At 42.3% G+C, this 24,859-nt stretch overlaps 1 long non-coding RNA gene across 1 annotated transcript; it reads right to left on the bottom strand.

The window, feature by feature from the left end:
• Positions 1-8,981: 8,981 nt before the first annotated feature.
• On the bottom strand, positions 8,982-16,522 carry LOC307053254. The gene is made up of 3 exons (XR_013810902.1): positions 16,487-16,522; positions 15,672-15,715; positions 8,982-9,085 (listed from the first exon to the last, which is right to left on the bottom strand). It is a non-coding gene; the product is annotated as an uncharacterized lncRNA (long non-coding RNA).
• Positions 16,523-24,859: the final 8,337 nt, after the last annotated feature.

The following is a 24,859-nucleotide window of genomic DNA, read 5'->3' as shown; positions in this document are numbered from 1 at the left end:
CTACAGCAATTAAGATGACCTTCTGCAATTCAAAAGCAGTTCTACCTTTACAACTGAAATATGCCCTATTAATATAAAATCCTAACTCTACTCACTGTCCAACCTTAATTTTAGTATCTATACAAATATTTGTGTAAAAAGAATGACAAAATCTCAATCTCCCAACAACAGTAACCAAATTGTGACAATTTTATGAGGGCAAAACTTAACACTTCAAGTCAGCTCCTAACAATAAGAATGACATAATATAATTTAATGAATACATGGAAATTTTACGAGGATACCAGCTAAATCTTAACAAAGCTCTACTCAATACCCATTTTATCACTTCCCATCTTGAACTTTCTCTTATAATACATGCTTTTGTTTCTGTGTTTAGGCTTAAGGAAGACCATTGTATCCAATATACACCAAACTAAAACTGTATTTACATTTGTAAAAGGCAGTCTTTGTATAATTATTTTTTTTGTAAGTTACAAAACAATGTGATAGCTGTAACAAAATAAGTTATAATTAGGAAAGATAATGCAATTTTCTGTCTTAGGGTCAATTCAAGAACATTAAGAGTCATAACTTAACCTGCACTATAACATACGTGCATACATTTTTATCACTTTTATTATATACGCTATTTAAAGAAAGAAATCAACCCATTTATTCAGAGAAACCCCACGTGGTAAGACTATCATTAGACAAAATAATGGCTTTGAGTATTACAGTCAATTGTATAGTATTTAATCAGTAAAAACTGGGAGAAGGTACCTTTGGACTGACAAATGGTATCTATGCTTTATTCTCATTATTAAAAAAAGGAAATGAGTAAAATATATAATTTATATACAGCATAATTAAGTTTGCATAATTAAGTTTGTCTACTTAATATGAATGAGAGATTTTTTTTCATTTATTCAAGTTACTTTGATCTTAAAGCTTTTATACTTCACCTTAAACCTTCCTCACGTATGTGACTTTCTAAAACTCCATACTCAAGGGCTGAAAGTTATGAAAGTATTATAATTGCTAGATTGATTTCAAAATCTTACCATCTATTATGGAAAATGCTACAGCAGACAACTGAAAGCAGTAGAAAGGCTCACTATGATAAGACCAGTCCGAAAGAGTGAATATTCAAAACTGGCAGAACCAAAAAGGCCTCAAAAGAAAACTGGCACCCACCCCTAAGACAACCAAAGAATGAATATATCTGTAAATTGGTGACGTAACTATCAGGGGTAACAGTGTGTCAGGATGGGAATGAGGGAGACTTTCGTGCTCTTTGAATGCTTTCACCATCTATGTGCAATAATATTTTTAAATAGTTAAAGAAAGAAAGGAAAGAAAGAAGACTGAACCTATGTACAGAATTCTAATTCTACCACACATGGCCAACTGTGGGCCTGAACTTGTAGGACCCTCCAGATGGTCTCTATCAGACCATTCCACTCTCTTTGCCTGGATGTACTCTTATTGTTATTTTACCCCAGACAAGGTAAAGTAGCCATTTTGAAGGCTCCTTTAACAAGCATATTTCAAGAAAGCTACAGATAGCTATTTTTATTTTTCTGTCTCCTCCATATTTTGGCTCCACTGAGGAAAAGTACTAGCCAGTGATACAGCAAAAGCAACAGCAAATTCTAAATTATTTTATCAAACTAATTCAACTATAAGTATTAAGTGAGCATATATGACATGTTCACTACTATATTAGGAACAGTAGGAGATATAAAACTTTATCCCAAAATACAAAAAAAACCAAAACAAAAACAAATGAAAAGAGTACACAACTCAAGAATCAGCTTCAACTCGTTCTTAAATGTCAATTAATTCAACATGAACTATTTTGCAAGCTCCTTCACCCATCTTGGTTTCAACTTCTCCACTAAAATGAGACGGTTGTAATATTGGGTTGGCCAAAAAGTTTGTTTGGGTTTTTCTGTAACATTTTACGGAAAACCCGTACGAACTTTTTGGCCAACCCAATAACTCATGATTTATTCCAACCATGAAAGTTTCTGAGCTACACAAGTATCGCCTGTGTATACAGCCTTCTCTTGCACTCTTTCACCACTAGGTGACGTTCCAACATTGGTAAGAAAAGAGGCTGACAGTTTTCACAAGCCTTATCAAGGCAATCACTGATCAAGAATGATTAAAGGTAAGAAATTTTATATAGTTTTTTTAGTACCAATGGAAATACTAATAAGAGAAAGTAGGAGTTGCCTATAATAGAACTTCTATTTCATGTGTCTCAATGGAAAAATAAGACATGACAATAAACATAAAACATATGATAATGGGAGGGAAAGGCAGGTATATTATTCCCTTTATAAAGATTACTGCCAAATTCACAATCGTCTGAAACTAGAATTTAGGGATCTTACAATGCTGTAGAACCAGGGAGGGGGGAAACAGTAACAATTAAAGAGCACATGATCCTATTAGAAAACAAGATGAGGTAAAGTATGAAATTACGTGATAAAACATTATTTGCCTATTAAATTGGCACACACACAAAAAAAGAGCACCTTTATACACTGCTGTTAAGAGTGCACCTGTACTAGCTTTTTGGAAAACCAACTGACAGTATACAAAAATTTAAACCTCCTACATACTTTGATCCAACAATCCCAATTAGAAATCCATGTCACATGTCCCTATACATGTATGTTACCACTAACAGTTTCTTCAAATTCCTCTCTGCATTGTTAGACTTATGAAATAGACTATAAAAGTTTTGTGCTTTTTCTTTCTCTTTAGGAGTGAAAGTGGGTACCTACAAACAAACAAGCCTAGCTGAAACAAATGAGAGTATTTTAAAACACGCACAAAAGAAATTGTGTGCCATGGGCATTTAATACAATAGGAATTGACAAATCAAGAGTTCTAATAACAGGGCCCAGTGGTTAAGAATCCACCTTCCAATGCAGGGGACACGGGTTTCGATCCCTGGTCAAGGAACTGAGATCCCACATGCCACAGGGCAACTAAGCCCACGAGCCACAACTAGAGAGCCCATGTGCCACAACTACTGAGCCCGTGCGCTCTGGAGCCCACGTGCCACAACGAAAAGCCCGTGCACCGCAACAAAGATCCCGCGTGCTGCAACTAAGACCCAACGCAGCCTAATTTATTTATTTATTTATTTATTTTTAAAAAGAGTTCTAATAACAACTGTATAAATAAACCAAATTGTTTGTGCCTAAGTCCCCAAACTAAAAGTTACACTTTTAGGGGTAAGGGATTAAGAGGTACAAATTATTACGTATAAAGTAAGTTACAAGGGTATATTGTATAACATGGGGAATATAGCCAATATTTTATAATAACTATAAATGAAGTATAATCACTATATTGAATCACCATATTGTACATCTGTAACATATAATATTGTACATCAACTACACTTCAACTAAAAAAAAGTTACACTTTTCAGAGGTAAGGTAAGGGTTTTTGTTAAGCAATATATACATGAATGTTTCTTCCATTTTAATGCAAATTAGTGACTATTTCTTCTAAAATGTAATGCTATTAATCCAATCCCTAATAACTTGTTTGACATTTCAATCAGCAATTTAAAAGATAGTCTTTGAAATCTAAACATTCATTAATTCTAAGACTCGTATTTTCCACACTTTAGCATAGTTAAAATTGGGATGTAACTTATAGATGAAACCTTACTGCTTCAGTTGACAGGTAACCATGGTGATGCAGTGATCAATGCATGCACACACTCAAAGCTGGTGTCAACTGTTTATGGCACTGCCATTTCAGTTGAGTAAAGTGCATTATTGGCAGTACAATGCTGAGTTTAAATTGATTATTAAAAATATTCAAAAAGATTACACTGTAGTTGCATATTGAAACAAAAAGTAATCATTTTCACAGAAAAGTATCAAAATAGAGCAGCAGAGTGGAAAGGAAGAACTAGGATCAGAAGGGGTGGGGGGATAGGGAAAGGTAGAGAAGGAAAAAAAAAAAGAGGGAAGAACAGAAGAACTTTCCGGAGAATTATACTTCTAAATCTTCAGTATGTTAAGGAGTCACACATAGACTACAGATATGTTCATTTTTCTTATAACAACAAACTCCAAAATAATTTTTCTTCACTAACTCAGCATATGTCACTTCAGGATTATTGTATTATGCTTACAAGAAAACAAAATTAGTTTTACTCATGATCTATACTACAGTACGGTTCACATTTCATTTTTCCAAACATTATAAAGGCTCAACCTCAAAGAAGCACAAAATCACCAGGAAACCATTCTGTACAAAAAGTACAATCCTGCAAATTTCCAACTACAACCGATAGGCACTTGGATCAGCTTTTTTCAATTACGTGAATTTTTTTCCACTTGACTCCTTTTCCCCCAATTTTAAACCTACTCATGCTGATTCAACATAGAAAGGAAGTATAAAAGGCCTTAAAATCTTCATTCAGCAAATATTTCAATAATACAGAACTTTAAATTGCTATTGAAGAGGATAACGGCCTTACTCATGGTACAACCATCACAGAAACCTAAACTTCCTCATTTCCTATGGTCATTCTATAATCCACTATTCAGGATTAAAAAAAAAAATCAATGTATTTGGGTACTATGTCAACCGTAATAATAGTGACTGATATTTGTAAAGTGATTTTTAGTTTACAAAATATTATCGATTTACCAGTTTTCAATCAATACTGTCTTAAAAACAGGAAAAAATAATAATCTTCACTTAACTAAGATTAGCATTTTTCACTTTCCCTAGAAAGCCAAGCACAGGGTGACTTTATATCAAAAAGCCTTACCAACAAATTAATGTAGACAGCACCATTCATTTTCCAAAAATTCATTTGAGAGCAGCATGTACTTGAAATACACGCTTTCATACGGTAAACAGCATAGGTTCCTAAGACAGCCCACAAATGACCTTTTTACCTCTCACAATGCTGCTGAATTCTACTTCATGTTACACTAGCCTGGGTGTTGACGCAGGTAGCCAGGTTACCAAGGCTCTACTTCCTCTGCCTACTTCTTTTTTTTTTTTTTTTTTTTTGGCGGTACGCGGGCCTCTCACTGTTGTGGCCTCTCCCGCTGCGGAGCACAGGCTCTGGACGCGCAGGCTCAGCGGCCATGGCTCACGGGCCCAGCCGCTCCGCGGCATGTGGGATCCTCCCGGACCTGGGCACGAACCCGCGCCCCCTGCATCGGCAGGCGGACTCTCAACCACTGTGCCACCAGGGAAGCCCCCCTCTGCCTACTTCTTAACTATTAATTCCTCCATGCTTCTCTCTCTGTAACAATATCATGGGCAAAGGGTGGCACCACTGGCCCATCTACAGTGGCAACAACCAATCAGTATTGTCAGCACTGCTCTCTCAGGAGATCCAGACGCACGGATTCAAACATCTACGGTCCATGTTTGCAGACAGCTAAATTCAAATGGCTTGTTTCAACTTTATTCCAAAAACCTGCCCTCCCACTACCAATTCCCTCTACTCCTGTAACGAATAGGACTTGCCTAAAAAGCCATGCCAGGAAATTGGAAGTCATCCTAGACTCCTTCCTATCCCACACCTTCTATATCCATCTAGGCACTAAGTCTTATCATTCCTACCTTTCTCAAGCCCACCTCACCCCACCCTATCTGCACTGGCATGCCTCACCTTGGGTCCTGATCCCCTCTCCAGTCTCCCTCATTCTAATCAGTATATGAACCTGATGTGATCGTTTCTCTCTGCTTAAAATTTCAAGAGCTTCCTATTGTCTGCAGCAGCATTTCCCAACTGGTACAAGTCCCTCCAAAATAAAAAAATTTTAAAGGCATTGACTGCTCATATAAATTGAAGAAAAGTACTGCATTAAACAAAGTTAAGTAGCCCTCTTACCAGCAAGACTTTGGAAAGTCTTACAACACACAATACTATTATGTGTTTGCCTACCATGGGAAACTGGGGCAAAAGAGAGACCCAACTGGGCTCCAAGGACAAAGTCACAACTAATTGGGAGACACATAAAATCCTTCAGAACCTGGCCCTGCCTAGTTGTCAACACCACCTTCCATTCATCACTGGTTATTATTCACCTCCTACAAACCTTACTTCCCAGCTATACAGAACACAACTTGCAGTTCCTCAAAGAGCCCCACTGATTCCTGATTCCATTCTTTTATATACATCGTTCCTTCTGCTAAGAATGCCACGCCCTAACTTAGGCTGGCTGAAGAGCTCCTGCTGGTCCTTCCAGCCCCTGGTCAGGTATCTTCTCTGCTAAGCTTTGATTGTCCCTTCCGCCCCGCAGCAGACTTGGCCCACCTCTGTCCCTGCTCTACACGTGTCAGAGCAGTCAGCACTTGTCTCACAATATTGGGCTTACAGACTAAAAACAGACTTCAAGTTGGGAAGCAGGCCAGCAGCCAGCAACACAGCTGACTGAATCAGACAGGGCAAGACAGGAGGTGAGTGTGAGGAAGGGGTAAAATCTTTCCTTTTTCTGGGCAAAATTTCACAACAAAGTGAATTTTGTTTTTGCCCTGCTCCCACGTCTCATCCCTATGCCCCTTTCCCTTTCCTGACCCTCCCAATACCCTCTCCCCAGGCCCTTAGTGACCTCACCTAACCCTATACAACCGCCGCCACAAGACTATGCTCACCAGTATCAACTACTTCCTCGTCCAGTTCATCAAGAGTTATTCTGTTCAGAAGTTAATACATAAATGGGTTACAGCTTCTCAAAGCTGGCAAATCTAAGATGAATCTCTAGGCAACAATTTATTTATTTATTTATTTTTGGGGGGCTGCACCATGAGGCATGCAGGATCTTAGCTCCCTGACCAGGGGTTGAACCTGTGCCCCCCCTGCAGTGGAAGCGTGGAGTCCTAACCACTGGACAGCCAGGGAAGTCCCCAAAATATTTTTTCTTTAAGCATGAAGGAGATACAGGGAGTGGGCATTACAGTTCTACCACTCAGAGAGGCTGGCCCATAAAAATCTGGGAGTCCTCCTGACTGAGTCTCCCTGATGCCCAGGAGCAGCAGTAGGCACTACTGGCAGAGACAGATGGAGCTGGTGCTATGGCAATCCTACGGATCACCCATTATTTTTGGATTGAAAAGTTTTATTTGTTTTAGAGACCAGTGATGGTCAGTTTTTCATTATTATGGACAGAAAGTCTCACCAACACGGTCACCGATGAACTTAAAACAGTGCCTCTATCCTAACCAAGTAATATCTTAAAATCCAACCCTAGAGCATTGTTTGGTTTAGGAAAAGGCAAATTAATTGAGAAAACCAAGATGTTGCCCAAGTACCCTTAATATTTCAAAATAAATCTGTAAATATTAAATTAGCATTCTAGAAAGAATCAGTATGGTTTATCACTACTTCCTATTTCATAAAAAAATCATTTGTTAGAATGTCATTGTCTACACGTGCCAAGTACGTGCTAAATGTTGGAGATTACAAAGATTAAATTTCTAACCTCAAGAAGCCAAACCTAGGCTAGACAAGTAAGCAAACATATCAAAGCAGTTGCACACTGCAGTAAATTAAGTATTATGCGAGCACTGGGAGCACGGAGAGGCACAGGGAGGGAGGAAGAGGCAGGCAAGGGACAGAATAGTCTTCAGAGAAGAACTCTCCTTTGATCTAAGACCTGATGGGTGTGAAGTTCATCAAGCAAACAAGCAGTAAAAAGAGGGGAAATAAAGAGAGAGATGGAATCCAAGTAGAGGAATTACCATATGCACAAGTGCTAAGGTGAGAAATCCCAGAAAATGTCAGGAATACAAGTCACTTGAACTAGCTGGAGCACAGGATGGCCTCTGGGGAATGGCTGGAAATGGAGCTAAAAAAGATGGAACAGAATCAAGTTATGATAAAAGACCCTGTTTGATAAAGATATGGATTAACTTGTACGTGATGGAGATTCTGAACTTTTCTCAACTGAAAGAGACCCAAGGACGTGCCAAGGGGCCACATTCCCGAAGAATACAATGTGAATGGTGTGCAAAGCAGCAGTTCTGTGTTCGCTTGCTAGACTGTTTACCTCCAAGAAGGCAGAACTCACTCATCAACATATACCCAGCATCTAGCCCTGTGCTTGGCACAGACAGGAACTAAAAAAGTATCCAATAGTTAGATGTGCCAACACAATCTTAGGGCTCAACTAAGAGGCCCTGACCCAGCCTCCTTCCTTACTGCCTATAAAACTCACAACTCTTATGCATTACAACAATTGGTAATTGCCACAACTTTTAAAGTAACATGGGGAAATGTATGGGCTGCACCAGAGATTAGAAAGGATTTTGGGAAAACACACATTAAGATGCTTTTGAACCTGACAAAATTAAGCAGTTTTTCTACTCTTCTCACCAAAAACTGAACAGAAAACAACTGTAGATTAGCTCAAAATTATTCACCAACTAACTCTAAGACAGTGGTGATAACTATAAAAAGTATATTTTTATATAGGACCCATGGAATAAAAATCTATTTTAACTAACAATTTGCTAGACTAGTCTTTCAAGTAATTAAGTGCTACTCAGGCTATTTGCCTGCAGTACTTTACATTTCACTTAGTAAACTGAATTACATTATGATAATTAGCATGTAAGTAAGAACTCCATCTCAGGTGCTTGGGAAAACAATAAGGAAAAAATATTTGGTCTACGAAGAACCAGTGACTACATTTAATCAATCCAAAGGCCAGAGAAGTAAAACAAAATTTCAAGATTTCTTTTTTTTTTAAAAGATGTTGGGGGTAGGAGTTTATTAATTTATTTTTGCTGTGTTGGGTCTTCGTTTCTGTGCGAGGGCTTTCTCTAGTTGTGGCAAGCAGGGACCACTCTTCATCGCGGTGCGCGGGCCTCTCACTATCGCGGCCTCTCTTGTTGCAGAGCACAGGCTCCAGACGCACAGGCTCAGTAGTTGTGGCTCACGGGCCTAGTTCCTCCGCAGCATGTGGAATCCTCCCAGACCAGGGATCGAATCCATGTCCCCTGCATTAGCAGGCAGATTCTCAACCACTGCGCCACCAGGGAAGCCCTCAAGACTTCTTTTTAAAGAAAAGATGTAGACACATTTCACTAACCAGAATTTCTAAATGAAAATAAGGGAACATAAAATCCTAGTAAATAAACATAACTAAACATATTTTTAAATTTTGTAATGCAGCCAGGGAGAGAGACAACAGGTAACATTAACACAGAGGATGGGGGAAAAAGAGACTGCAAACACACCCAGAGACATCAAGATAAAAATAAAAAACATACATCAAATGTACATTAGAGACCCATGAAATTAACATCTTGAGGTTTATAGGATGTCACTACCAAAGATGCAAAATCATGGTATTTTTGCTATAAAAGCCTGAATTAAACAGTATGTCATTATTGCCTGCTGCTCCAGTTGAGAAAAAGCAACCCTCAATCACAACCCACACACACACTCTCTCACGACACACAGATACACACAGGAATGTGACTTGTTTTGAATATGTTAAATGTTATTAAACTAACAAATAATAGTAATTTACCAATTACTGAGCCTCTTATCCTCACAATTCTCTATGTTTTATCACCTCCATTCAGCCAATGAAGAAGCTAAATAGGGTTAAAGGACTACAGAGCTAGAAAGTGATGACGCTGGAATTCAAAATCACTTGTATATGGCTCTGAGGCCACATTTTAACCAATACACATGCCCTCTCCCAGGGCGTATGACTGTTAAATCTTTAGTCACCATAACATTTCTTTAACGACTGGTGTTTTCTTACTGTGCTATCCCCGAGTGATATTTAAGTTCAAATACTTTAAATTTCATGGAAAACATTAACAACTTACAGAGTTGTTTTTAAATAAAGCAAATCTTGCTAGCAGTAAGGAGACATTAACTCTTAAAAACACTGATAGTAAGGGCTTCCCTGGTGGCGCAGTGGTTAGGAATCCACCTGCCAATGCAGGCGACACGGGTTTGAGCCCTGGTCCAGGAAGATCTCACATGTCACGAAGCAACTAAGCCCGTGTGCCACAACTACTGAAGCCCGTGCGCCTAGAGCCCGTGCTCCACAACAAGAGAAGCCACCGCAATGAGAAGCCCATGCACTGCAACAAAGAGTAGCCCCCACTCGCCACAACTAGAGAAAGCCGGCGAGCAGCAACAAAGACACAACACAGCCAAAACAACAAAAACAAAACAAACAGAAACAAAAAACACTGATAGTAGCTGAATATCCACCTAGAATTATAAAAAGTACCAACAGTGCCCCAATAATCCCAACTTTATTACTTAGCCCTTTAATTATGCTAGTTTTGTGTGGTATAAAACACCCAGTATAACCCTAGGGAAATAGCAGATTTTCCTAAACACCTAATTTCTTTCTCCATTATTCACCCTGTGGAATCACATCACATATGGATTTAATTACAATTCAACTATCTGTGCTGCAAGAAAAAAGAAAAACAAGAGAGAAAAATACTCTAAATAATGGCGGCAGGACGCTTGCCCTCACATTCTTGTCCCAGAGTGAGCATGCAATGGAGACTAAATCTGGTGTTCCTTGGTCAATCCAAAGCACATAACCGATTATGATTCCAGAAAAAAGTAACCTATACTAACAGCTGAAGAAAAAACTAGCTGTGAGAATTGAAAAACCATATGTCAGTTAACCAGTTTTCAAACTGGTGCCTTCCTAAATGACTCTTTCGTGGGTAATTTTGACTACACAGGATTTTTACCTTAAATGAGAATGTAGGCCCAAAGCCCCTACATAAAAGGGGATTTCATTTTACTCAGCTGTTTAGATCAGCAAGAATTAGGAACCAAAATACTTGTCTTTTATATATCAAAGTAAGTTACTAACATATTTTTCATCCTACTTTACAAATAGGAAAAATAGAGCAATAGGGATGCTGTAAATAAGCCATGCTAGACACATATGTGGGAGCTGTTCCATGACTTATTTTAAAATAAACTAAAAATGTAACAGAAGTCTGTCAAGTCATCAAAATCAATCCTTTAAAGTTGGTTCTCAATAAGAAAAAAAAAAAAACCCCACAAAACATACACTGAGTTTTGAGATGTGCCATTACTACAGAGTACAAACTAAAGACAAGGGTGGAAAGAACACCCAACTAATAGAAAGCTTCTCCTTTACCAACATGCTGTCACTTACCTCTCCAGACATCAGTTTCCTTTTCTATAAAAAGAAGGGGCTAGTCTAAATAACCTACAACCACTCAGCATTATTATTTTCCAATCTCATACCTCCTTATTTCAATGTCCAACTCATAAATTCCTTTGTGAAAAAAATAAAAAAACAACAAAAAAATAGGAGTCAATTAATCTAGCTTGCTATCACTGAGGGAGACCTGTCTTTCACCTCATCACCCAACAACAGATATAAATAACTTTTATTAATAATTTCTGAGAAAGATTATATAGATATCAGCGTGTTCCACATCATGTAATCAAGAAATTCTACTTTACAGTTAACTCACTTTTCCTGGAAATTATGCTTCTAATCTAACTAGTATCTGAGTGCCATTGGATATATATATATATATATATTTTTTGGCCATGCTGTGCTGCTTGTGGGATCTTAGTTCCCCGACCAGGGATCAAACCCAGGCCCCGGGCAGTGGAAACTCAGAGTCCTAACCACTGGACCTCCAGGGAATTCCCTCAATGGGTTATTTAAAAGCAAGATGCAGGGCTTCCCTGGTGGCGCAGTGGTTGAGAGTCTGCCTGCCGATGCAGGGGACATGGGTTCGTGCCCCGGTCCGGGAAGATCCCACATGCCGCCGAGCGGCTGGGCCCGTGAGCCATGGCCGCTGAGCCTGCAAGTCCTGAGCCTGTGCTCCGCAATGGGAGAGGCCACAACAGTGAGAGGCCCGCATACCGCAAAAAAATATATAAATAAATAAATAAATAAATAAAGCAAGATCCACAGCAAGTAAGTGAAAGAGTCAACAAGACAGAAATTTTGATTAAGAGATTAATTACAAAAAAATAGAGATTAATTACAACTCACTTCATTCATCCCATCTTACATACAAAAAAAACAGACTTCAAACACAGGGAACTACTTTCTTCCTGCATTCTCAGCTCATACTAGCGTTAGTGGCCTTTGGTGATAGATAAGGTAAAAGATTCATTTTCACCTGTAACTTCAAAGATACATGCCTCTGGGAAGCTCCATTTTCATAAATCTATGTGGACCCTTCCCTTGGAGAGACACATACATAAGGTACATAAGTCCTTTTTTAATTTGGACAGTCTCAAAGTTTGCTACTTGAGTTAATATTTTACCATCTCAGACCTAGCAAAGGCCCCAATACAAGCCTGTGGGTTTAAGATATTACGAGGTCTGGTGTTGGGATAGCTCTCTGGAGAGGTGGTCTATGGAAACTCTTCAGCAATCCTCGTCCTCAACTTTCCTCTGTCTCAGATATTTGATTATTTGAACAGCTCTCCCTTTCCTTCATTCCACTTTTCTCCCTTCTTACTGAGGACCAAAAAATCATTTTCAACTCACCATGATAACAGTGATCATTTTTTCCAGTTACCATTTATTCATAACATTTCACATTACCTCTATTTTTAATCTTACTAATATGTTTTTAATGTTTTTAACTCAATTTTTATAATTACTAGTTACCATTAACTTCAGGACATTCTACCTTGTAATTGATACATACTTTTCTCCAGATTAAATAAGCCTAGAACCTTTTACTCTTTCACCTAAATCTTTTTTTTTTTTTTTTTTTTTTTTTGCGGTACGCAGGCCTCTCACTGTTGTGGCCTCTCCCATTGCGGAGCACAGGCTCCGGACGCGCAGGCTCAGCGGCCATGGCTCACGGGCCCAGCCGCTCCGTGGCATGTGGGATCTTCCCGGACCGGGGCACGAACCCGTGTCCCCTGCATCAGCAGGCGGACTCTCAACCACTGCGCCACCAGGGAAGCCCTAACCTAAATCTTAAAATATGTAGCCCAATCCTGATCCTCTCTCATTTCTCTACTCTCAAAATATGAAGATCAACAACATTAAAGTAAGACTGTAATGATCATTTCCTTGCTTCTTGCTTGTTACCTGGACTAGTTAAGTGGGTTAATTAGAATATGGTTTTGATGACTACAGATTTACTCTCTCCAACAGGCCAGTTGGCTTCATTTCACACAGAAAAACTATGTTCTAAAACCAAAGACTAAATCCCATCAGCTAACTCTTAGATCCAGATTTAACCAGATGAGCTACAGAGCACATTCAGAACACATTCCATCACTGGAACAAACCTTCTGGTTATGTATCAGGTAGATGTCAGACACTAGATTATCTTCCTTTAGCATACCACTGTGAGTTGTTTGAAGAATGTTGTCCAGTTAGTGCTAAGCTGCTAACTCCTATTCAACTTAGGGTCCGTTCACAAGGTCCCCTGCTTAGGTTACCCAGTATACCAGTGAACAAAAGCCAGCTTTAGATGAACCAAGTAATCAATATCATTTTGAAATTCTACTTCTGTCTTCTAAGATTTTAGAAACTACAACCACCACCTCATTGTCATTCACAAGTATGAAGTTCCGATTTCCACCATCACCTAGACCAGTGGGAAAAAATACAAAAACTAAAGACAAAACTCCACAGCATGCCCCATTATCATTCATCACTGCCCATTTCCTAGGACTGCTATCCATTTTAGCAATAAAGTATATTCACATTTAAAACCTTATATTCACAGTGGTTACAAAACCACCATGCTAAACAAGCACAGCCCTGATTCAGTATATGGAATGGAAGGGGGAAAGGAATATTTACTATGTGCCAGGAAGAGGGCTCCTTTCTTTACATATGCTCTCAGCTAATCCTCAAAACTCTCTGATGTAAGTACTAGTATTCTCCTTTGTTAATTAAAAAAAAAAAAAAAAAGAAGAAGAAAGAAAAAGCAGAACAGGGAAGTTAAGCAACAGTACAAGGGACTTTCAACACAGCCAGAATCCTAGTTCTGTTACTGTATGTGACATAGAGGTTTCTATTTCTAGGTTTACCGGATTAGCTGCATGTGACTTTGAGCAACTTAACATCTCTGAACCTCAGTTTCCCCATCTGTAAAATGGGGTTTAAATGAGGCAATTCACATCATGTTTAATTCAAAGCACAGTATCCAGTAAGCTTACTCAATAACTATCAGCATTAGTCAAAGTCAATAGCTAGTTAAGAAAGTCAGATCAAACTCAGGTCTGATTCCCAAGTTCATGCTTCTTCTACTACAATATTCTGTAGCTGCAAACACACATTATTATCCACATAAGAATCCATACTTGAAACATAACAGATGGGAAACTGATGTTACCTAAATGAAATAACTATTTAGGGCTAACTAAACCAACAGAAGGATTTTAGCTCTAATAACTAATAAGCAGAACAAAGTAGAAAACTCATCAGAAAATACTGTTTAGACATTCAGGTTATAGAGTTTTGTTTTAACTACTGTGAAACTATTTTCCTATCTATATAGGAATTTATCCTATTTATCTCAAATCAGTTGTAAATTAAAACTTTAACAACCAAAGCTACCCCAAATAAAGCTTCCTGGTCAGCCTGGACGAAGAACTCTGCCCTCTTACTACATAATTTGAACACAGAGTCAAAGTGAAGCCTGTCAACTTTATTTTCAAAGTAAATTGCTACTTAATGTTTTTATTTTTTTATAATTGTACTACTTAGGAAGTAATGCAACCAACCAATGTCAACATTCTTCCTATCCAATCCCCTGACCAAAAATAGGCTTTGCTGTTCTAATAATGTTCAAAAATCTCACTTAGGCGTCTCACCCTCATCTGCTCTAATGGTGGATAATACAAAAACAAGGATAGCAGCAAAAGTAAACTTTCATAACAATTATTAATAATAGGCTTACTATTTCAAGCAACTTCCAGGAACTGACTTGCCTTTAAAAAGGGTCGCTAAACCAGAATGGGATGCCTGCATCCATTTATTTTGGCAACTGTAGCCTATTCAGCAAAGCAACAATCCTCCTAAGAAAAGAATACCACATATATTCCAGTGAAACAAAATTAATAAATGTGCCCTGGTACTAAAAGGCCGAATTCTAAGCAAAGGTAGAGCATTTTTTAATTTTTTTTTTTTTTCCTGCTGTACGCGGACCTCTCACTGTTGTGGCCTCTCCCGTTGCAGAGCACAGGCTCCGGACGCGCAGGCCCAGCGGCCATGGCTCACGGGCCCAGCCGCTCTGAGGCATGTGGGGTCTTCCCGGACCAGGGCACGAACCCGTGTCCCCTGCTTCGGCAGGCGGACTCTCAACCACTGTGCCACCAGGGAAGCCCGGTAGAGCATTTTTAACTAAGTAATTGCCCTTCAAAAGACAATCAAATCAGAACACCTTCACTTTAGCAACAAAGTCTTTAGAAAAGTGTTCATTTTGCAATAATCTTAAACGTCCCTGCATTTCTTAGATTTTTAAAAAATTCTAACTTCCTGATTCATAGATCTAAAATAGTCATTACATACATAAACGTTCTACTCATTTCGTTTGGAATCGTGTAGGAAACATAGGTTTCTGTTTCTAGGTTTACAACTCCATACCCATTCATTTTGCACTAATGTAACCACTAAATATAGCTCTAAAACACTGATGAAAAAGTAGTTAATTATCTGAGTGATTCATACCTCCTATGTCCAGACACCAAGATCCAAGGATGTTTCTGTCAGATCTGTGGGAAGAGGAAATGATAAACACCTGTCACAAAAGCTTTCCAAACTGGGAAGCTCTGAATTACTACTGTCAATCCCCAGTCAGACTCCCTCTGCTCCCTCTCCCCCCGCAAAAAAAAAAAAAGAGGTCACATATCCACCAGAACCTAACTTTGCGAATGATGTGGGGAGAAGGAAAGGCTCTAAAGAGAGAGGCCATGGAGGTATTGGAGAAAGGGCCCTGGGTTTTTCTAGAGTCAAAGTGAGAGGCCTTAAGCAAGTCATAAGTCACTTTTCCTCTCTGGGCCTCACTTAGCTTTATGCGGTGACTGGCCAGGAGCTCCACTACTCCGTGGCTAAGGTCGAAATGAAGATTCCTCAGTCAGCACCCGCACAAACCCATCAAGCGCCCTGCCAATACCCCTACCTTCGATCTCACCATCTCCCGGACTTTCTGAAAGGGCTGGACCACCATCTCACTCCCAAACCCAACACACTCGCCTTCCCCCCAAGCGGCGTGTCCCAACCAGGTCTTCACACCCACAACGTGGTGCCCTCCTCCGCGCCTCACCTGTCCCAGACAGACATTCCGCAGTCTTAACGCTCCTCTCCCCAGCCCACACACACCTTCCCCGAGAAGTGATGCCCAATTCCGGCTCGAGGAGGCCGACCACGAGCTCACCTGGTACCCGCCACCCCCGACAATACCATTCACCTCCTCCAACCTCCCACCGGCTCCACGCCCTGCTCACCAAGCCCTCCGACGCCTCGGGGAAGCTGGGGCCACTCACCCGGCACCGCCGCGCCGTCTCCTCTGCGGCCTCCCGGCCGAAGCAGCCGAGGGGCCGCGCAGGGCCGGGGCCCACCGCTGTCGCCGCCGCCGCCGCCTCGCCTCAGCCCAGCCCCATCGCCCTCGGCCGGCGCTGGCGGCCGCGGGTCGCTCGAGCTCGAGGCGCCGCCGCCGCCGCACGCTGCGGCTCGGGGTGAGGGGAGGGAGGCGCCGCGGCGGGGCCCGGGCCGAGCCGGGCGCAGGGGCGTCCGCGCTCTCCTCCTCGGCGCCCGCGGCGGCGGCGTGTAGCCGGAGCAGGGCGAGAACAAGGGCGGGCAGCAGGGGGAGATAGGCAGGGGAGGGGGGCGTTCTGCACTCCGAAACGGCCTCCCGCCGCCAGCGACGTAGCGAACCCCCCCTCCCCTCCGCGGTGGCGCCTGGATCACGCTGCGGGGAAAGCCGGGTGGCTGCGGGGGAGCGCGCGCGGCGAGCTCGGGACTCCCGAGCCGGATGTGAGGTCACGTGATTGCCTCATCCAGCGCCGAAGCGGAGGGGCACAGAGGGGAAGTCGGGAGGGGAGGGGCGGGGGCCGGGGTGGGCGGGGCGATGGGCGGGCCCGCCCACCTCCTCCCGTTTGGTCCCGTCCCCCCAGGCAGGGAGGAGAAAAGAAAGGGTGAGGGAGGGCACTACAGAGGAGCCGGCTGTTGGGGAGGGGGTGTTTCTAACGGAGGAATGCATTTTTTTGGCGGGAGGAGGTGGAATTTGCTATCCTGGCCGTGCAGACCAGATCATAGTCCAAATCCCCATTTTATGAACAGGGAAACTGAGTCGCAGTGAAGGGCCTAGCTTAACTTGCGCAGAGTCAAGGTCACAGAGGTAGCTTGTACTAGAATGATGGAGAGGAGGTCAGATCCTGGCTCGCAATCCAGGTACCTTTCATTCCTTAACAGCAGACTCCCCCCTCCAAAAACAAACCAAAAGCTATAAATTGCATTTAACAACCTGCTTGGCTTGCCCGGCCTTGGGCTGAGGACTGGAAGACGTACCGAGGAGAAAGCTCCCACGCACCCACTACACCGCCTCCAGCGGTAAGGAGTTTCTTCCGACAGCGCTGGATGCAAATTAAATACTTCCCTCCGCAGAAGATTTATCTCGGAGAAGGGCCCCGGCCGGATGAACAAATCGCGAGTTTGGTTTTCGCGACGTCCCTTCGGTGACTCGCGCGAGGAGCGCGCTCAGCCACCTGCTTCCTCGGGCTCCCGCCATCTGTCGGCCGTGAGACTACCTTGCCCGCGCCCTTGAGGCCCGGCTATCACTGTTACTGTCATTCACCTTACCGCTAACAGAACTCCCAGCTGCTGGAGCATAAGAAAGGAGGAGGCTCAACGACCTCTGGTGCACCGCACTTGGGCATACTTTGCTGAGGGCAGGGAGCGTTCATCCTCCGGTTCATAGCACATAAAAACACTAGGCGGGGGGCTGCTACCCTTGGTCCGCGACACGTATTGACACCTCATCTGGGGGCCGCACACATCCCCAAGTCCGCGGCACCGATGTCACCTCACCGGGAGCCAGGAACACGCTGCTCCTGGCCCGTAGGTTGCGTGGAGCTGGACGGTTTCCGCGCACTTCCTGGTACCACGTGGCATGGACTAAGCCCTGGACCGAGATGGATCTACAGCTCTCTCCCCGATTCCTGGGCTCAGTCTCACCGTTTGTTTCCCCCCTCAAATGATTAAATGAGATAAGGAGCGTGGAAGCGTTGGGCAAACTCTAAGAAGCTGTCTTGGCGGCGTGGAGCCCTTAAAGCCTCCTTCCTCACCTCTCTGGGCTCCTTGGCTCGTCGTTGTTTTCCCTCAGCCTTTAAACAAGCTTAGGTTCTAAAAACAAAACTATCGTGCCCACCCTCCTCTCCAAGGGCCCTCTCCAGTTAGCTTCCAAGCACTTCTCTCCCTCTCATGCAGACCTCTTAAACGGTGGTCTCTCCTGCTGACTCCACTTCCTCACTTCTCAGCACTAGGCACTCAAGCTTCCCCTCTTCTCCCCCACCCCAGCACCTTTCCTAACCCTGTTAGGGCAGAGTAAACCATGACTTTCATTTTCCCAAATCTAGCAGGCATCCTGCAGACCCTTATCTTTCTGAATCTCTCTGCTACATTTGACAGCTCAGACGACTCCCACCTCTGGAATCTCAATACTCTCTTGGTTTCCAGAAGATGTGAGAACTCTTCCAGTTCTCACATCTCAGTAAATAAAGCCTGTGCCTCCTTGGGTGGCGCCTTAAGTGCCACTGTTGCCCGTGAATTTAAGGTTCTTTCTTCATTGTGAAAGAATTCGGAGACGATGTGATAGGTAAAAATCAGATTTATTTAGAGAGAAACGCACTCCACAGACAGAGTGTGGGCCATCTCGGAAGGCAAGAAGCAAGAGGCCTTGAAATATGGCGTGGATAATTTCATAAGCTAATGAGTGGGAGGATTATTCCAACTGTTTTGGGGAAGGGGTGGGGATTTCCAAGAATTGCACTTTTTGACCTTTTATGGTTGGCCTCAAAACTGTCATGGGCCTGTGGGTGTGTCATTTAGCATGCTAATGTATTACAATGAGCGTATAATGAGGCTCAAGGTCTACTGGAAGTCGAATCTTCCGCCATCTTGGACCTAGTTGGTTCTCAGTAGTTTTTGTCACGTACTATGGCTATGTCATTTTTTTTTAAAGTTGTGCCCTGCCCCCTAACATCCTGTTTTACAACCAACTGTGAGTCTGCACCTTATATGGGAGATTCCACTGCAAGCCCACAGCTCGTCTCATTCCAGTCTTAGGAAATCACCTCCACCCTCACAGTTTCGATTACCAAATCAATGATCACCAGCCCAGACCTCTTCCACAAAAGTTAGACCCAAATATCCAACTGCCTACCAGGCAGCTCTATCTAGATATCACAGGGGTGCCCCGAACTCAGCTTGTCCAAAACCGAACTCATCCTCTGCCTTCATAGCAGCTCCTCCCTCAGCTGTTGGCACCACCATCCACAGCCATCAGAATTAGAAAGTTGGGAATGAGTGTGAGTCATTCTAGATTCAGCCTCTTGTGTTATCCAATCATCTAGTCATTTCTATTTCCCCTCAGTAACACTCAAATCTCTACCTCCATTCCCACTGGCAAAAGTTCCAGCCATCCTCTCCAGCCTGGACTATTACAGCAGCCTCCTAACAGTCTCCCTCAGACAAATTCATCCTCCACACAGCCTCCAGAGTGAACTGTCTAAAACACATACCTATCTAAAATCCTGCAGGGGTTCCCCCGGCTTCTGACTGTTGCTTGTATCTCCAAGGAACCCAGCATGAACTTGTCAATGCACTCAGGCTTTTAAAAGACCATGCAGAGCTCCAGACTTCAAAAAGCAGCCAACATCCCCAAAATAAGGCAACACGCAACCAAGCAAGGGAAAACTATAGGAAGAACAAGAGCAATTGAAGATTTCAAAAAGTTTCCTGTTACAGATGTTTTGGGTATGGAAAGAAGAGAATTTGGACACTGATGAGAGGAGTTGCTGAGTCACTGGGTAAAGCTTGAGCATGTTTATAGGCTGAGGGGAAAGACAAGCCAGAAAAAGAGAAGCCCAGGATGAAGAGAAAGGGAGTGGAGAAAGCCTTGAGAAGTTCTGGAAGCCTGGCTGGCTCTTGGCCCACGATGATTCTGTGCCCAGACTTCTGTTCGTACTGAGCCCAGCCCTTCCCTCATCTGATCCTTCTCACTCTTTAAGACCCAACCCCTGATCACAACCCCAAATAGGTAACAGACCTCTTAGTAAGCTCTAACTTCACTTTCCATCCTTGTTCTCAATTGTCTTCCTCTCTCATTGTCACCTTACCTTCTAGTTTACTGAAAAAAACACAGGCCATCAAGAGGGAACACCTGCAAATCTACACATCAACCCACCTCTGCATCCAGTATCTCCCCCTCACTCCAGTTTTTGCAGAGGAGCAAGCAATGCCTCCTTCCGAGAGCTCTAACCCTTCATAAGTACAGTCCTGGGCCTCCCAAAGGTCACTGCTGTTGCCACCCTCAGTGGACACTTCTCAGTCTTTATCTCTCAGGCCTCTCAGCAACACTTATCTCCCATTCTTTTTTTTTTTTTTTTTTTTTGCGGTACGCGGGCCTCTCACTGTTGTGACTTCTCCCGTTGCGGAGCACAGGCTCTGGACGCGCAGGCTCAGTGGCCATGGCTCACGGGCCCAGCCGCTACACGGCATGTGGGATCTTCCCAGACCGGGGCACGAACCCGTGACCCCTGCATCGGCAGGCGGACTCTCAACCACTGCACCACCAGGGAAGCCCTATCTCCCATTCTTGAAAGACTTTTCTCTCAGTTTCAATAAGTCTTTTGGAATTTCTCTTCCCTCTTTGTCTACGCCACCTCAGACTCTTGGGGATACTTCCTCTGTCTCACCTCTAAATGGTGCTGCTCCCCAGGGCTCAATCCAGGGCCTGTTTTTCTTTATATACAAGTCTTATTGCTTGGGTCTTTTTTTTTTTTTTTAATTGGTCATCTATGGACCTTACAGGAGTTGTGGATGGGCTTCAGAGGGTCTATAAATTCCTTAAACTTGAATGAAAATACTTTAAAGGAAGAAGTATAGCATCTATCAGCTTCTCAAAGACATCTGGAACCTCAAAAAAGGATGAGAGCCCTGATCCACATTCACTCCCCCTGATGACCTCAAATACCATAGCTGTAGTTATTGTCTGCATGTACATTAATAACTCACAACCATATATATATACCTGCAGCCCAGGTCTCACTTCAGAGTCTCTGGGCCATACGTCCATGTCAACTTCACATGATGTCTCACTGGTACCTCATAAATTCACTTATCCAAAACTCAGCTCTTGCCCTTCTTCTCCAAACCAGCTACATTCTCAGAATTTCTCATCAGCAAAAGACACTGTCACCCACCCAGCTGCTCAAGCCAGAAACCTGGGTGTCATTCTTTCCATTCCAATATCAAATCCACTTCAAATCCTTCCACCTCTCTCCATCTCTACTTCCACTAGAATAATCCAAGCCACCTCTCAAGTTTCTCTCTCACCTGGAACTACCACCTTAGCCCCCAACTGATTTCCCCACTTTCACACTTACCATCCTCCAATCCATTCTTACACAGCAGCCAGAGTGTATTATTGTGTGTGACTCTGAGCATAGCTTCTGATAAAAGTTTTCAACTGCTTCCCATTTCACTGAGAATAAAATGTGAACTTCTTTGACCTACAAAGTCCAGGGTTAGACATGGCCTGCCCATCACTCCCCCTTCACTGACATTCCTGCACCCTCACCTTCCTCCCTTCCCTACCTCACCTCATTCCAGCCACAGTAAGCCTTCTTTCAGTTCTTCAAACATGCCACAGGGCCTTTGCACAACCTTTTCTTTCTCTCTTTCCCTTGTTTCCTTGCCTGGCTGACTCATACAAGTTCAGCTCATGCCTTAAATACGTGTACGTCAGTTCTTGAAAAAGGCCTTCCCTGGCTATTTATTCTTTCCTTTATTTTCCTTTATTTTCTGATGACCTCCATTTATTTTCTTTATAAGCATTACCACAATTTTAATTACCTGTGAGTTTATGTACATATTTAACACCTGTCTCTCCCACCAGATTTCAATTCTGTGAAGATGAGGACTGATTACAACTCAAGAATTTTTCGGGGCTTAAGAGTGGTAGTCTTTTTTCCTAAATGTAAGGCCAGACACTATCAAACTCTTAGAGGAAAACATAGGCAGAACACTCTATGACATAAATCACAGCAAGATCCTCTTTGACCCACCTCCTAGAGAAATGGAAATAAAGACAAAAATAAACACATGGGACCTAATGAAACTTAAAAGCTTTTGCACAGCAAAGGAAACCATAAACAAGACCAAAAGACAACCCTCAGAATGGGAGAAAATATTTGCAAATGAAGCAACTGACAAAGGATTAATCTCCAAAATTTATAAGCAGCTCATGCAGCTCAATAACAAAAAAACAAACAACCCAATCCAAAAATGGGCAGAAGACCTAAATAGACATTTCTCCACAGAAGATATACAGACTGCCAACAAACACATGAAAGGATGCTCAACATCTTTACTCATTAGAGAAATGCAAATCAAAACTACAATGAGATATCATCTCACACCAGTCAGAATGGCCATCATCAAAAAATCTAGAAACAATAAATGCTGGAGAGGGTGTGGAAAAAAGGGAACCCTCTTGCACTGCTGGTGGGAATGTGAATTGGTACAGCCACTATGGAGAACGGTATGGAGGTTCCTTAAAAAACTACAAATAGAACTACCATATGACCCAGCAATCCCACTACTGGGCATATACCCTGAGAAAACCATAATTCAAAAAGAGACATGTACCAAAATGTTCCTAGCAGCCCTATTTACAATAGCCCGGAGATGGAAACAACCTAAGTGTCCATCATCGGATGAATGGGTAAAGAAGATGTGGCACATATATACAATGGAATATTACTCAGCCATAAAAAGAAATGAAATTGAGCTATTTGTAATGAGGTGGATGGACCTAGAGTCTGTCATACAGAGTGAAGTAAGTCAGAAAGAGAAAGACAAATACTGTATGCTGACACATATATATGGAATTTAAGAAAAAAAAATGTTATGAAGAACATAGGGGTGAGGCAGAAATAAAGACACAGACCTACTTGAGAATGGACTTGAAGATATGGGGAGGGGGAAGGGTAAGCTGTGACAAAGCGAAAGAGAGGCATTGACATATATACACTACCAAACATAAGGTAGATAGATAGTGGGAAGCAGCCGCAGAGCACAGGGAGATCAGCTGGGTGCTTTGTGACTGCCTGGAGGGGTGGGATGGGGAGGGTGGGAGGGAGGGAGATGCATGAGGGAAGGGATGTGGGAACAGATGTATATGTATGACTGATTCACTTTGTTATAAAGCAGAAACTAATAAAAAATATATATATAATTTAAAAAAAAAGTGGTAGTCTTTTTGGATGAAGAAATGAGGGTTTGTCTTGAGGCTATGCTTCCATGGCACTTTATGTAAGACTGAAAAAGGATCAGTTGTCCATGTTTGTAAATGGGGAAAGGATTTTTGGAATTAACGGGAAGGGACACAGGAAGCACTTCCCCTGCCCTCCCCAGAAGCCATCTTTTGGTGCAGCTACTGGCAAAGACTGAATCGGTTTAGTTTATCACTATATATCAAGCACTAGATGAAGCCTGGCATATGGTAGACTCTCAAATGTTTGTTGTCAAATTAATGAGTGAATGAATGAATTTACATTCCCAAACATCATCTCTGTTAAATGCCTTTCCTGACTCTCAGGCTAAGCATCCCTATTCTGTGCATCTTTTTACTGCATTTGCAACCTTGAACAAGTACCTGTTTACCGTCTGTGTCTTCCATTAGTCTATGTTGTATTTGTGTTTTTGTTTCTATAGTTCTAAGTACTTTTGTATGTTATTTGATCATTACAACAATGCCAATACTAAAAGCAGCATTAGTTACTATTATCTGTATTTTTAAAGAGATTTTTATCTGTATTATCTGTATTTTTTAATAGATTTTATTATCTGTATTTTTTTTTAAATGAGAAAGCTTTACATGCATTATCTCATTTAATCTTTGGAATAATCCAGGAAGTAGGTACTATTATCATCTCAATGTTTAAAGATGAAACTGAGGAGAGCTTAAAATTCCCTTTTACAAAATAGGAAAAGATACTAAATAACTCACTCAAAGTCACAGAGCTAATAAACAACACACAGCCAGGATTCAACACAGGCAACTTGGCTCCAGGGTCAAACTCTTCATCAGTACAACCAAATGAAGTCACAGGGATCCAGCCTCTGGGATCCAAACTCTTTGGCTTATCTGTTTAAACACCCAGATTCTGACTTTCTCATGAGTAGGGACCCAACTCACCCATCTCTGGATCCTTACCACTTAGTGGAGGACCTGGCTAATGATGGTACTCAGTAATAAGTATGTCGACTAAATGAATAACAAACTGTCATTGATTTTCACAACCACCATGTCAGACTAACAATGGCATGATTAAGCTTCTCATTTTATAGAGAAGAAAAATGAGGTTCACAACTTCATAAGAGGAAGTGATTTGTCTTACTGTCCTTCTGACTGACTCCAGCCCTCTTTTGTATTTCTTCCGCTGCTCCCACAGGTTAGAGGACAGTGTTCAGGAAGACTTCACCTTAGAAAAGACTAAAAAAGGGGCTTCCCTGGTGGTGCAGTGGTTAAGAATCTGCCCGCCAATGCAGGGGACACGGGTTCGAGCCCTGGTCTGGGAAGATCCCACATGCCGCGGAGCTACTGAGCCTGGGCTCTAGAGCCCACAAACCAT

The sequence above is a fragment of the Hyperoodon ampullatus genome (genome assembly GCF_949752795.1).
Source record: "Hyperoodon ampullatus genome assembly, chromosome: 5".
NCBI classification, from domain to species: Eukaryota; Metazoa; Chordata; class Mammalia; order Artiodactyla; family Ziphiidae; genus Hyperoodon; species Hyperoodon ampullatus.
The sequence above is the reverse complement of the archived record's forward strand: the minus strand, read 5'-3'. Positions and strand labels throughout refer to the sequence as shown.